Source organism: Coloeus monedula, assembly GCF_965178545.1.
Source record: "Coloeus monedula genome assembly, chromosome: 3".
Taxonomy (NCBI): domain Eukaryota; kingdom Metazoa; phylum Chordata; class Aves; order Passeriformes; family Corvidae; genus Coloeus; species Coloeus monedula.
The window spans coordinates 36,342,172-36,356,361 of NC_138783.1; the positions used below are offsets into that span (position 1 = coordinate 36,342,172).

The 14,190-nt window shown below is 36.9% G+C and overlaps 1 protein-coding gene across 3 annotated transcripts in view; it reads right to left on the reverse strand.

Moving 5' to 3' along the window:
* The window catches only part of GRM5 (glutamate metabotropic receptor 5), a gene marked incomplete at both ends in the record, with an annotated part of 232,629 nt that overhangs the window by 152,649 nt on the left and 65,790 nt on the right, over window positions 1-14,190 (reverse strand). The gene's annotated exons all lie outside the window — the stretch shown is intronic.

The window sequence follows — 14,190 nt, forward strand, 5'->3', positions numbered from 1 at the left end:
CTTCAGTATTTCACAGGAACCTACCTCTTTCCTTGTGTGTATAGGACCATAGTGTGCAGACTGGGTTGTTCTTTCTTCCAATTAGGACCATATCAAGCCAAAAAAAAAGGAAAATGTAGGAATATTGTGCCCATTTTGGACATTTAAGTGAGGCAGACCAGACTTTACAATCATATTTTACAGTCTTTAGACCAAAAAATTCTTCTAGCAGCCTGGTGTGCTGAAGGGTGGAATGTAAATGAGACATAAATACTGTAAGCAAAAAAAAGTCATCTTTATCTTTCACTATACAACTAACATATATTCTTTAGCCAGAGTGTGAGTTTGATCGTGAATAATTCAATTAAACTTTTACTATTTTACTGGAAGAAGGACCAGACCATTTAAATACAAAGTGACTGATCATTCACAGAAACCCACCAAATATAGTTGAAAAAATAGCCCAGTTTCTAGTCTGGTGTTTCTTGTAAACACAAACTGAATTTTGGAAACAAGAGTTTGAAATTGTTTTTCTAAAGAATTAGTGAAAGTAGTACCATCTTTCAAGATGCTTAACTATTTTCCTACTTATGAGATCAACACAAATCCCATCAGCTTAGGTCCTCACTGTATAAACAGTACAAAAATATTATTCCTACACATTTTTTATTGGGGGATAAATATAATTTTGCCATATCATTGGTGAAACACATCAGGTTTTGTGAAAATTTCCATTAATTGAGAGATGTCAAAATACACTCAAAGAAAGAATGGTATGGTCCCACAAATAACTGACCCAAACTGATCGAGCATTTACAAAAACGTTTTAAAAGCATATTCCTATAATGATTCATTTTTAATATTCTCTACAACATCATAACCATTTTTCAAACAGACAAGGAAGTTATTCAGAGTTCAGAATCTAAGGTGGATTTCTACCATGCTTGGAAAAGTGCACAACTAAATTTAGTTTCATTCTATTAGGAGTCACAGTAAATTTTTCAAATGATAAACCTATCAAGCTAACTAAATCTCCTGACTGCTCTCAAAGTGCACACTCAGATGTATTTTGAATCACAGGAAAGCCTCAAGTAGTTTGTATACCTAATTTTATAAATTTCCTTTTTTGTATTCCAATATTTGCTTCAAAATCAGTTTATTGAGAAGCTCAGAGTTTAAACCTCCATTTAAGGAAATTATCTGCCATACAACAAATGTTGAGGTCTCCTTTGGGTGTTTTCCTATTAGCAAGCACAAATAAGGCCACTGGGGTTAGTTTCTGTGTGATTTATAGTCTCCTCAGAGTGACAAAGGCAGTTGGTCATAAAGTAAAACAGATGGCAGTGGTCAGAAGGAGATACAGATGAACCTGAGATTGACTGGAAATATAACCCCTCATAACAGGATAAAATTTACTGAGCTAAGCAAGTGTATGTGAGATGGGCTAGATGATATCGAAGAGGACTCAAGAAATTTTCAGAAGATTGGAACCCCTAAGGAATTAAGCAAAACCTAAATAGAGGAGCATAGATAAGCATATAAATAGGCATGCCAACATCAAAAAGCCAAAAATATAATATTAAACTGAAGGAACAGCTTGTTGTAAGGACTACCAACAACCTTTCTCTTGAGAGTGACAAATTTTTTCCTGTCCCTGTATTTAGGACTTTGAATGCAGGCTGGCACTGCATTTACATGACAGGACTATGGAGCATTTCTCCTCTCCCCTGTGTGCTGGCAAAAGCTGGGGAATACTTTCAGTTAGAAATTGCCTCCATGGTCATCCCCAAAGTATGATCTTGTCCCTGCAGCTGCCATAACAAATTGGTGACGTATTGTAATATATGGTGACCTCACATATGTAATATCAGCTGACCTCAGTATGATCACTTTCCCTTAAAATGGACCCAGTATTTCTGCTTGTTCTGATTTTAAACCTCTTCCAAGTTCATTGACTTTATTCTGAAGGTAAAGAATCAAATAATATCTACCAAGATTTGTGTAGGATGGTTTGTACAATCACTGGAGTCAAACACTGGGAAGAACTCATCACATCTCAATTATTTTTATACCTGTGTCACAGACTCTTTGGACAAAATAAGAGGTCATCTGATTTAATTTGTGACATTTCCTACAATTAGACAACCAATTTTAAAGCCGTTAAAAACCCAAAAGAGCTGATTTTTATTTCTCTGATTTTCATTTCCTTTTATCTGTCAGCAATCCATAAACCGAGTCCAAAGACTTTCTTATCTCTCAGGCTGTAACATAGATCCAGTCTCGGCAAGGCAGACAACATGGAGTTGTTGTCCATACAACATGGAGTATAATTTTCTTTCAGAGAGACTTTCTGGGAGAAACATTCCACTAATAAAAAATTTCATTTTTTCTCATATTTTCCGTCATCTTCTATCAGTCTGTACCAAAGTAAATGAGTTGGATGAGATTCTGCTATGATGGTAAATGGAAAGGCAAAATTTATGTTTGTTACTCATTTTTAAAAAATAATTTTCTATGAAAAACATATCTTGAAACATATTTCCCTAGGGTGTTTTTTCTTATTTTTCTCCTAGGGATTTTTTCACAGGATTTTTTCCTTAGCATTTTATCCTTATTAACCCCAAATTTCATCACGGGAAAGAAATTCAGGTCTTCTAATGGCTTTAGATCTAACATGGTCTCTAGTCTTGAGTAGTTTCTGAGCAAAGGAAATCTGGCATAACTGATCATCATGTAAAGAAAGTGAATGAGCTGAATAACTTGTTTGTTGAAATTATGTTTGAAACAGCTTATTTTTTCTTTCCAAATATAAATATTCCCCACAATAAAAAGCAAGTCCTAGGAAATATAATTAACTTGTTAATATTCATTATACATTTGAAAGAATTGCTAGGTGTTTAAAATTTCCCAGCTTACTCAGATATAATTAGGCTGGATCAAGCTCTGTTCCATAGGCACAGGATGGCTAGTAAGTATCCTGCTTTCTCCCCAGGTATCTTATTTTTAGTGGGAAACTTAAGGATCAAAGAATGCTGCAGTGACAGGCACTAGTAGCAAAAGAAAACTGTTAGTCTCCTTTATCTCCATTATGAATTACTTATGGTAGCTCACTTACCTCCTTCATGTAAAAATACGAATCTGAGAAGCAGTGTCATTACTACGTCAGTCTACAGCAGTGCTGCTCCCAACAGCATCAGTCATACACTCTCTCACCTCTCCTAGTCACACCTTCTCATGTCTTTCCCCAGCACTTCAGCACTGATGACATTGCAACATGCAAAATCTAATTTATTGTCCTTTCCCAAGATGTTTATGAAGCCAGTGCAAGGCAGCAATGGGACAACACAGCAGGGAAAAAAGGAAAGTGCAACAAATTCTTTAGCAGTACAAGCTGAACATGAAGATTTTCCAGTTATCACACCAATGAGATATGTGTGTGTGTGTGTGTGTGTGTGAGGGGAACTTCAATCTCTTTATTTCTGGCTGAGCACTTCAGTCAGCATCCTATCATTTTACTCAATACTGAATTTTCTAAGGACTTGGAGAGGACCTCTTCTGTAATCATCTGCCAAAAAATGATTCTTAAAGGAATGAATACAGATGCCCAGACAGCGTGAAACATAGATAGAAAGATAAGCAGACAGATTCATGTAGCACCCCTCTGTATTTATTTAGACACAGTGACAGAAAGGTTCATATTGGGCTTGTTCCTAAATAAAAAGTGTCTATTTTTCTCACCAAAATTAACCAGCCTGTTTTCAACTTTTTTCCTCTTCCATTTGTCAACTTCAAATTAGGTTCTCAAATAGCTTTGTTTTTCTTTAAACCATACTCTTCAGAGGGACAAAAGTTGTTAAAATAATGTTATGCAGATTTAGGAAAAAATCAGCATAATTTCCAATTGCATGGAGGAGACAACACCATTCAGGCAAAACCTTAAAACAAATCAGACCAAAGGATGTCACAGGAACCTTTTGGCCCTTTGCCTTCTACTTCACTGAATGCACTAAATGGCCCGTAATTTAGTTCCCAAAATTTAGTTATCTGCCACAGGCATAACTCCAGAGCACAGCAAAATGGAGAAGTCTGAGGGACAATACTCCTTTAAATTAAAATGTTGGAGCATCCCTCCTGCACTGCAGGTGCTGTACTCTAGAGATATTCCCTCTCTCATGCTGTAGATCTGAAATTCCCATTGTATCCATCACCATCTTCACAGCTGACCTTGCACTTCTTCCCCTCTCTCTGCTCCATAAAAATTGTGACCAAGTGTCAATCTGATTCCCCCAGTGTCTGCCAAAAGCAATTTGACATCATCCCAGAAAACAATCTATTTCAAAAGTTATGTTAACTTTACTGACTAAAAATGCTTTGCAACCAACCTTCACAGAATACATTTTATGGCCTCCATAGAAAACTCCTCTCTTGGCAAGAAGCCATGGCATGAACTGAGACTCAACCAACCTGGATGTGGATTGCAATCTTCATTATTTTTGAACTACTCTATTTATGAAATAGTCTCATTGTTTTGCAGTTATTGAAACTGAAGTAATGTAGTAATACATAAAATTACACATATGAAGTTGACTTCATATATCTGCTACAAAGCAGTTTGTTATAATACTTTTGTATAAGAGGTTTTCTATCTTGGTTCTTTCATGTTCAATTATGTATAATGCAGTCAATGAGAGATTTTGAGACAAAAGTACTTTGAAGGCAATATTTATTGTTCAAATTTCCCCCTTATGGAATGCAAAGTATGTCAACCAAACACATAATGATAGAAAACCAAAATGAATAAATATGAACTTTATTTGTATCACAGATTAATTTAATATTAGAATCTTCTCACACCAAAATGTTTAATGCCCTTCTCTGAATGGAAATAAAATTCTTCTGCAATTTAATATCAGCTGTTCTTCTCTGGGTTCAGCAAACATCAGTTCTGGTTTTGATAGGGTTTATTGGACATGCTTTTTACCATTACACTTCCTGAGACAATCAATTGCAAAGGAAGAAAGGAAAAAGTTTTGTAAAGTATGAAAATACAGTAAACATCTTCCTATTGTAGAAAATGGGAGCAAGAGAAATGTGGAAGTGTCTGAATATTACTTTCTAATGAAGTACATCTGATTTTTATTAAGAGCAGAAATGTGATAGACAGCAGAACTTCAGCAAAGAGTGTTGTAGAGTCCAAAAGTGTATTTGGTGCGTGTACCAAGGTTTTGGTAACAGACGAGCCACAGCAGTGGGTGTCTGCAAGAAACATTTTCCCTGTCGGAAAATTTTCCAGCTGGCTCCAAGGTAGACCCTCCACTGATTGAAGCTGAGCCCATCAGTGACAGTGGTAGAGCTTCTGTGATAACATATTTAAGAAGGAAAAAAACTCACCTCACAACTACAGCAAGAGAGAAGTGAGAATATGTGAGAGGAACATCGCTTTAGACCTGAGGGTCAATGCAGAAGGTAGGGCAGGAGGCGAGATTCTCCTGAAGCCTCTGGTGAAGACCATGGTGAGGAGCGATATCCCTCTTCATGAAGATCCACAGGGAAGAAGAGATCCACCTGCAGCCCTCAGAGGGCCTCATTCCAGAGCAGGGGGATGCTGAAGGAGGCTGTGAACCTGTGAGAAGCTTGTGCTGGAACAGGCTCCTGCAGCACCTGGGGCCCCACGGAGAGAGGAGCCCACACTGGAGCAGATTTGCTGACAGGACTTGTGACCTCACAGAGGACCCATTCTGGAGCAGTCTGTGCTCCCTTGGTAGAGAACTGGTGGCTAATGAGAGTTGACACACCATATCATGTCATTCAATTATGGAAAAATAAATTATACATACTAATGGAAGAAAAGGACAGGACCATGACAAAGATGTAGGTGTAACTGCAGGATCGTGAGCTGAACTTTGACAAAAGACAAGAAAGAGTGTAAAAAAGAGTGTTCATTGACATGGAAGAGCATCTCATGCTTTTCTGTAAATAGCCGACCACATTCAGAGTGACAATACCAGTCAAACCAGGTATTTTTCTGGTCTATCACATTTACTTTTATACCCCAATTAAGGTATTGCTGCTATTAATGGCCAGGACTGTGCAATTCCATCTGGTTTTACTTAATCCACTACTACCCACAGCAGCACTGTTAATTATATCAGAAAGAAGCTACTGTATTGAGATCTGTGTGAGAGGTTCTGATGGCTCTGTCAGGGATTCCTAGACAAGTTAAACATGTGTCTGTCTGCCAATCCATACCCTGATGGTGAAGAGATTGGCTATGATTTCCTTGCCTGGAATCAAGTTTCCAAAACCCTCCCATATTCACAATGCCTACCACATGGTTATTATTAGACTTGACAACAAATATTACATTAGAAAATTATCATTACATTTTAAAAAAATTCTGGCATTTTTAAAGTGGAATTTCAAGTCTAGTTCAAAATCTAAAGTTTTAAAAATACATAGAATGTCACCAATATGAACAATTTTGACTGACTCAAAATCAATTATTTTTAAGATTGTATCTTTTAAAACAAAATAAAAATGAGAACTTCATTCTCTTGCAATGAAAATAAATATCAAAATTGAAAAAAAATCCTTTAAAATGAAAGTTCAAGTTTAGTTCTTCATGTAAATTCCTGTTTTCATCAATGTGACTGAACTACCCATTTGGAGCTCTTCTGTTACAATATCTTCAAAATCAGTAAAATCTAGAAAACCAGTAAATCAGGCAACTATTGACTATTTATTTTAAAAAAATCAGTGTGAGCCCTGAAATAATCTTCTATCTACATAACATTACAGTCTCACATTGTTATCTTCTTTTTTGCCCACTGCTGTTTGGTAAGTTTTTGTTCTGAATTAGCTCAGACTACATTTCTTCATGTGGTAGCAGAGCACAGCAAACCCAGATCTCTATGCCAGAGCTGGGTAGCACTGTGTTATAGCCAGTAAATTGTAATCAGCAAAAGATCTTGATTACAAGAAACAAATAATCAAGGTTATCCCAGGTCACAAATACCCATCTCCAAAGTATCAGTTGACTCCTCTAATTATTCAGCTACCCATTTAATGTATTTGTAGTTAGTCTTTGCCAAGATATGAAAATATCAGTTGCTGCCTTCTAAAATACACAATTTACAAGTAAAGTTCATTTGATGAAACTCAACTATTGGGAATAATTAAAGGCCTTTACTTTCCCAAATAAAAATATTGAGCCAGCATATTATTGATTCAACAGACTGATTGTGGTTTATATCCAAGAGTAAAGGGAACACCGACATGAAGTTTGTAAATCGGAACTGATTTTCTTCTAATATAGCTGCTTTCAAAGAATATATCCGAGGTAACAGGATACAGGCAACAAATCCATTTTTGATCATAACTGTTGGGAAAATAGATGAAATTAGCACATAATGTTCACAAAAGCTTACTCAAAACAAAGATGAAGAATGGTGTGTGGAATTAAGGTGTGGAACATATTATAGGAAAGTTTGGTTTCTAAAGATTTCTTCATAAATACACATTTCCTAACCCTTTCTATTCCTACATTTGGAATGACAACACCAGTAATGACTGTAGTGCCAAGTCTGAAAAAGTAGTGGTGAAAGATAACTGCTAATGAGACATGGAGGAAGGGAAGAGGAAGTGTCAAATATCTCCTGATTGCACTACACCTATATTAGACTGTTCACTGAGTATGCAGTCTTATTAATGTTGATTTGTTTGAGATAAAATCATTTCTTCTACTCAGATCACATTTTGTTTATAAATAGTGCACCTTTTTGACTGTTACCTTAGTGAAGAAGCAGCTTCTCAAAACGCAGAGCTGTTAATGAATTAATTCCTGACCAAAGTTCCTCCAAACATAAGTAAGTGATGGGTGACCTTTGTGTTGTGAGCCTTAAATTTTCAACCTCTTTGATGAGCTTTCAGGAGGAACAGTACAGAAAGGTCACCAATGCATATTTAGCAGGCTCAGTTTCATCACTATGTATAGTGGTTTTGTGTCACAGTGGATGTGAAAGCCCAAAAGACAACACCTACATTTAAATATCATATTGGAGAAGAGCAAAGCAAAACACTCACTGATAATTACGTTTGGTTTGACCTATTACAGCAGTAAAGACCAAGTTTTGCTATCTAGACTTGGACTTGAATGTGAAACGTTCCTCAAGATAAAAGATCTCAAGTCCAAGGTGTAGGTTCAGATCTTCAGTATGAAACAGGTTATTGAAATGGGACTCTTAAAAGAATGCTCACTTCCCAATTAGGACAAAAATATTCTATAGCTAGTTCATATCAAATGAGGAAGATTTAGATTCTCAGTGTTCTTATGATATCAAATGCAAGTTCCTTTTCCCTTACTCTTGCCAGAAGTCTTGACCCTCAGAAGTACATTCAAGTCAGTTGAGAAGAAGAAAAAAGAACAGGAATACTGTCTGTCTACGTGAAGGAAAATGGCTTGGGATAAACTTAATATTTAAAATTATAAATTTTTTTAGCAAAACAAAATCTGCTTTATTTTAATTCAGCTCTGGGTTTCAAACTACACAACAATCATCATCCCTCTAGTATTGTAAGGTAGTTATCATAAGGTCATTTCAGTAAGGTATTTTGGTAGCTAATATATCACTACATTAATCCATCACAATATGCTGATGGGAGATCAGAAAGAAGACACAGAATGATTTCTAATAGAGAAGCACCTGCATTCAGGATGATCCACCTGCAGCTTGTGTGGGTCATCCTTAAAATATCCTTTAAAATCTGTGTAGATTGGCTGAATTCTTAATTGGTCCCCACTCATACTCTACTGTTGACAGTCTTGTGACAACTTTTTCGGGCCCTAGGATCATTAATATTACAGTAGTGTCCTGCAATGAAGTTCTCGCCAATGAAAAATCTAAAGGAAGAAGTAATTATGCTTTCAAAGGCTTGCAATGTAATTTAAATGAAGATGTAAAAAGGGATCATAATTCAAAAGTAGGGAAAGTAAGAAAGTGGTAAATGGCAATAGGAGCATACAATATATTGGCCATTGATGTAAACAGATATATGACTTCGCAAGAAGACTGGGAAGCCTAATTTATATTTGATCTCCAGAAAAGAGGTCACCATGAATTGCTACATGTTACAGCCATCATCTATTATTATCACTAATGTTAGGTCTAAGGATCAGTGATGGAAGGCATGATAAACCCAGGAGGTTTCTTAATATTTTTACACATGTAACTACCTCTTAAAAAATAATTAGTTTTGAGCTGTGAAGATTCTTAAACAGAATGTTCATCAGTCTTCATACATATACTTTGCACCTACCCTCAAAACTTACGGCTGAAGTGCCTGTGCTTTTTGGTGCCATGGTCTTTGCAATGTCAGTCACCTTTAGACTTAGAAATATGGTGCTGAGAAGGAAATTCCACATGACACAGGATGGAACTCAACTGATCAAATACAGTCATCTGGACTAATTGTGGAATGACAAAGGCACTCTAAAGGCAAAACTTGTCCTATTTAAAGGAGACATTTAGCACTGGTTGGAGAAAATGTGGCATATAAGGCCTATATCTGCAGTTTTTGAACGAATCTTACATTGGGTACAAACAAATATACTGTGTTTCAAAAACATATCAAGTAAAGAGATGCAGTAGGAAAGAGCTAGAGATATGAGATGTAGACCATAATCATTGGTGGCTCTGTCTAGCTTGCAAATCTGAAAAAAATAAACTGCACATGAAGTTGGATTACTATCTTAAAATACACTATGTATGTATATGCATATTGATTTTGAAAATTATTCTGTCTCTGCATGTCATACAAATTGGAGTGTTCAGGACAGTGAGGAAGAGTTTATTCAGTGTTGGTGGCAGTGCTCACTCTCGCTATATTTGTGCCTCACCTAAAACACTTGTCTGAGAAGTGCGAGACAGATTTGATGCCTCCTCCAACAGAAGGACCTGAACCTGCAGCTACTGCTGTTGAAGAGGAATAACAGAAGTTTGCCAGGTCATATGCTGTGGAGGGATGTTGGAAACATCCCTCTTGGTGGGACATGTCTGTGGGCATGCCAAGGACCAAATAAATAAATGCTATTCTAAATTCCTCCTCCTTTTTCTAGAGGTGCACTTTTAGGAGACGCAGGAAACAGCAATGTGGCTATCCTTGGACCAACCTGTTGCCTTCCTTTCCCCTTTATTTTCCATTTGGCAACTACTTACCACAAAGAATGAAAAAAGGCAGATGCCTTCTCCACAGCATATTCAGACACGCCTGGACTCAATATTTCATATGGCCAGACTCGTATTTTGTTTATAACTGTGTAGCATCTCTGAATAACTCTGAAAAACCTTAAGAACTACCATTACCTGTCTATCTAAAAGGCATACCATCTATGAAGAAATTTACTCTATCTTAGTCTAAGAGCTCTGAATAATTCCATGAGACTAGATACCTGCAAGATTAGACTTTATAATGTCTATTTTATTGCTCAAAGTAAATGATCTGATCATCCCTCCATCATCCCATTAGTGTTTGGTAAGTTTTCCGAGATTCTCAAAGCCATTTTAAGATTTTGTTGTACCTGTTTTGGAATTCTTTTCCATTGAGAATAATCTGATTTACCTTCCTAATATTTTGCAATGGAAGAATGTGGAGGAAGTGGCTTTTCCTATCTTCAGAAAAGAAAAAACCCTGTATGTAAATTTGAGATATTCAACTGCTATTTTTAGCTATACCAAAAAACTGGTATGAAATCTAATTAAACTTCTTTTCCTCTTTTGCATGCCTTGATATTGTCTACGGTAAGAATGGAAACAATAACACTGAATTATTTAGAACCTCTTGTTTGGATGCAACAGGAATTTGCTCTTGGATAATAGTTGCAAAGGTGTTCATCTGAGTATCTCCCAAATATAGCTTCTTTTCGGTTATTCTGCTTATTACTCACTTCAGCTGATGCTTTCATATCTCCCTCATACCCTGTACATTTCCATACTGCTTTTTGTTCTTAGACTGTCTATACAAATCAAAGTACATACAGTGAGCCCAGGCTCCACCACCTGCTTCTTTGCCTTTAACCTTTGTATTTTTTTGCACACCCTCTTTGTAGACCTTACTGTAGTTCTAACAAATACAATAAAGTACATTTCACTCCTCTTCAACACCCACACTTTCAGCATAAGGACATTTTATCACTTGTAAGAATACTTCTACATAGTCCCTAATATTAGCAGAATAAGAGACAAAGAATGCAGCCAGTAGGAAATTTGTTGTAAGATGCCCAGTATGATCTCATATGCAACTCCGTTTTGAGGGTACAAATCTCCCCAGCCTGAAAATATAATTTAGAATAGAGAAAAGAGTGATTAAAATGCTTTCTACAGTTAGCTTCCATTTTATGTGCAGATTTACTAACAGTTAATGGCTAAACCAGGGGCAAATAGTGATGACTCATGCCCTCAATGCTTATGTGTAACTTTCAAATGGCTATGAGTATCACAAAATTCCAGCCTGAGTATTCAGTGTTGGGAAAGGACATTTTATTGCTATGGTCATATTTACATGAACAGCAGATGTAATTATGTGGAAGCACATCACTGTAAGCAGGGCAGCTGGAAGTGCTCACTTGGTCCAAGCAACAGCATGGGTCTCCGAGCCCTCCAGACTGCAGCTGCCTGTTGACTCCGGGCTGCAATGGCAAGCTCTCTCCAGTTTGGAGCAATGAAACTCCTATCACTGCGCGGTGATTAATCCTTATCTGGTCCTCTGTTTCTTTACTTGCTTTCCCTTCTCTTCCCTTCCTTGGAATTCTTGCCTTTCTCATTAAACACTTAATTCCTATTTCTCACAAACAGATTATGCAATTCCACTTTTCTCAAAGTGATCAAAATACCTCATACCACATTTGATACAAATGAACTGGTTTGCAAGGCTTGATCATATTAGCCTGACTGAATTAGGTTGTTTCCTGCAGCTTCTTGCTACTGCTAAAGTTTTTTTTTAATGCCTTTAACCTCCTCAGTATATTTAGTTTCTGACTCATTTCTTTAGAGCTCTGAACTATTTTCTGACTCACTGGGAATCATTTATTCTGTTTTGGTTTCACTCGGACAGGTTTTCAGATTTCAGCTCTCAAATGTCATCATTAATGTCTCAAACTTTGTTTACAAATTACTTTATGTCTCACATAGAGGAAGACTGATGTCAGATGGTGCCTCGCCAATAGAAGCTGTTCCAAAGCTTCCATGTCCTAAGATATTCTCTCTCTCTGCAACCTTTCCAGAAACTGTTAATTAATGAATTTTTCCCACAGTGCACTGGTGGTTGGCTCTTTTCCCTAAGGAAAGAGGTTGCCCCAAGCTTTCTTTGAATAATTGTAATATCATCAACTATTAGTACACAAAAATAGCAGGAATGCTCTGTGTACTGTCTGCTAGAATTAAAGCAAGAATTAAATTGACCAAAACCGATATGACATATCATTAGTGCATTTGGGGCTCTACTTATTTGCCTTATGGTCCTCAGAATCTGATGTACTTGGCTGACATTTCCACCTTGTTCCCTGAAAACATAAAGGCAAAATTTTCATTTCACTACTGAAATATGTATTTTTCCTCAATTTGTGCAATGGAAGGACTTGGAATATTTAAAAGAAAACATGCCAGTATTATAATTATCATTATGAACTAGATGATAAAAAATATATCTTCATTATTAAAAACAACCACTACGAAAATTGATTACTGGCTTCCAGTGTCATTTATATGTCCTAATGTATCCAAACCATCTGCACAGAGGTGGCATGAAGGACAGGTTTACAGAAAACCCACATCCTTCTGGAGCTGCAGCTGAAGACAAGGTGAGGTATCTATCAACACATAAATTAACACTGAATATTTAGAATTAGGCAGCTGAATCCGAGTCTGTGTGTCCACAGTGCACTGCAGTGTTTTCTCTAAGCCTCACATGCCCACATCCCAGGGGTGTTATTACAGTGTGACACTGAGGATATCTATAGCACGAGGAAGCATAAGGCCATAATTCAGTGCTGTGCTGCACTCACAGCCCATTGGGATAGTGTTGGAAGAAGACTGCATAGGATGGAGACTGCATGGACTTCAGGGACAGATGCTGGATCAGAGTTACCTGACAGTGGAAATGCAACCTGAGTGACAGCAAGGGAGAGGGCCAACTCAGGGATGTTCAGTCAAGGCACCCCAGTTTATGTATCTACACTGTGTCACATCCATGAGTGCTTTGGTGCTCCAGCACATAGGGCCTCAGTTCAGAAGGTGCCTGGTAGGATCTAAGGCACCAGTACTGCTGAGACTTAAAAGCAGGGTTATCCACATATGAGTCAGGACATATAGGATATATTCATCCTTTGGGACTGGCAGCTGGAGGACAATCTGTAGAAAAATGTAGGAAACTTGGCGCCTACTTCCTGGTGTGATGAATAGTCTCTAGGCTCCATAGAATAGATCTCTCTTGAATATCATGGGAATTTAGATCAACAGGTCACATGCACATAGGTACATTTTGACATCTTAATCTGAAATTAAACACCTCTAGAGGACTTTTTTTTTTTAATTAATATCCACCAGCAAATTGCATTCTGATAAACTTTAAAAAAGTTTCATTAAAATCAGAAATGAATTACTTGGACAATTATTAATAACTTGAAAGTGTGTATAAATTGAAAAAGCAATGAAGTTGCAACACTAGGAGCAAAAAGAAACAGCTAAGCAAAAGAAAGAATTCCTGTTGTATCTAGGATTATTTCACTCATCATTTCCTCTTATCCTGAACAGGAGTTGTGCACTGAGATGTTGAACAAAAAAAAAACTTTGGCCAAAAATTTTGAAAACTTTCAATTTAGAAAGTATCAAAATAATATGAACTATCATTGAACAGCAGTTTGATCTTTTTCTGATTCTTATTTGGTTTAGTTTCTGACCTGTATATATTTGTCTTTGAAACATGAGTGTTTTGTATTTCTTTGAGCTGAGAACCATGATGATACATTGGAATTCACCCCTTAGTTTGACACAAAATGGGCATTGTTATCAGTTTTTCTGGGGTATCCAGGTGTCCAGAATAGGATTATTTGGATGGCTGAAATTTCCCCAGATGTAAGTAGAAGATTTAGAGCTGCAAGAAGTACACAGTGACTCACTGAGTTTGGATGGGATGTCTCTGTTCTGTCACTCAGTCACT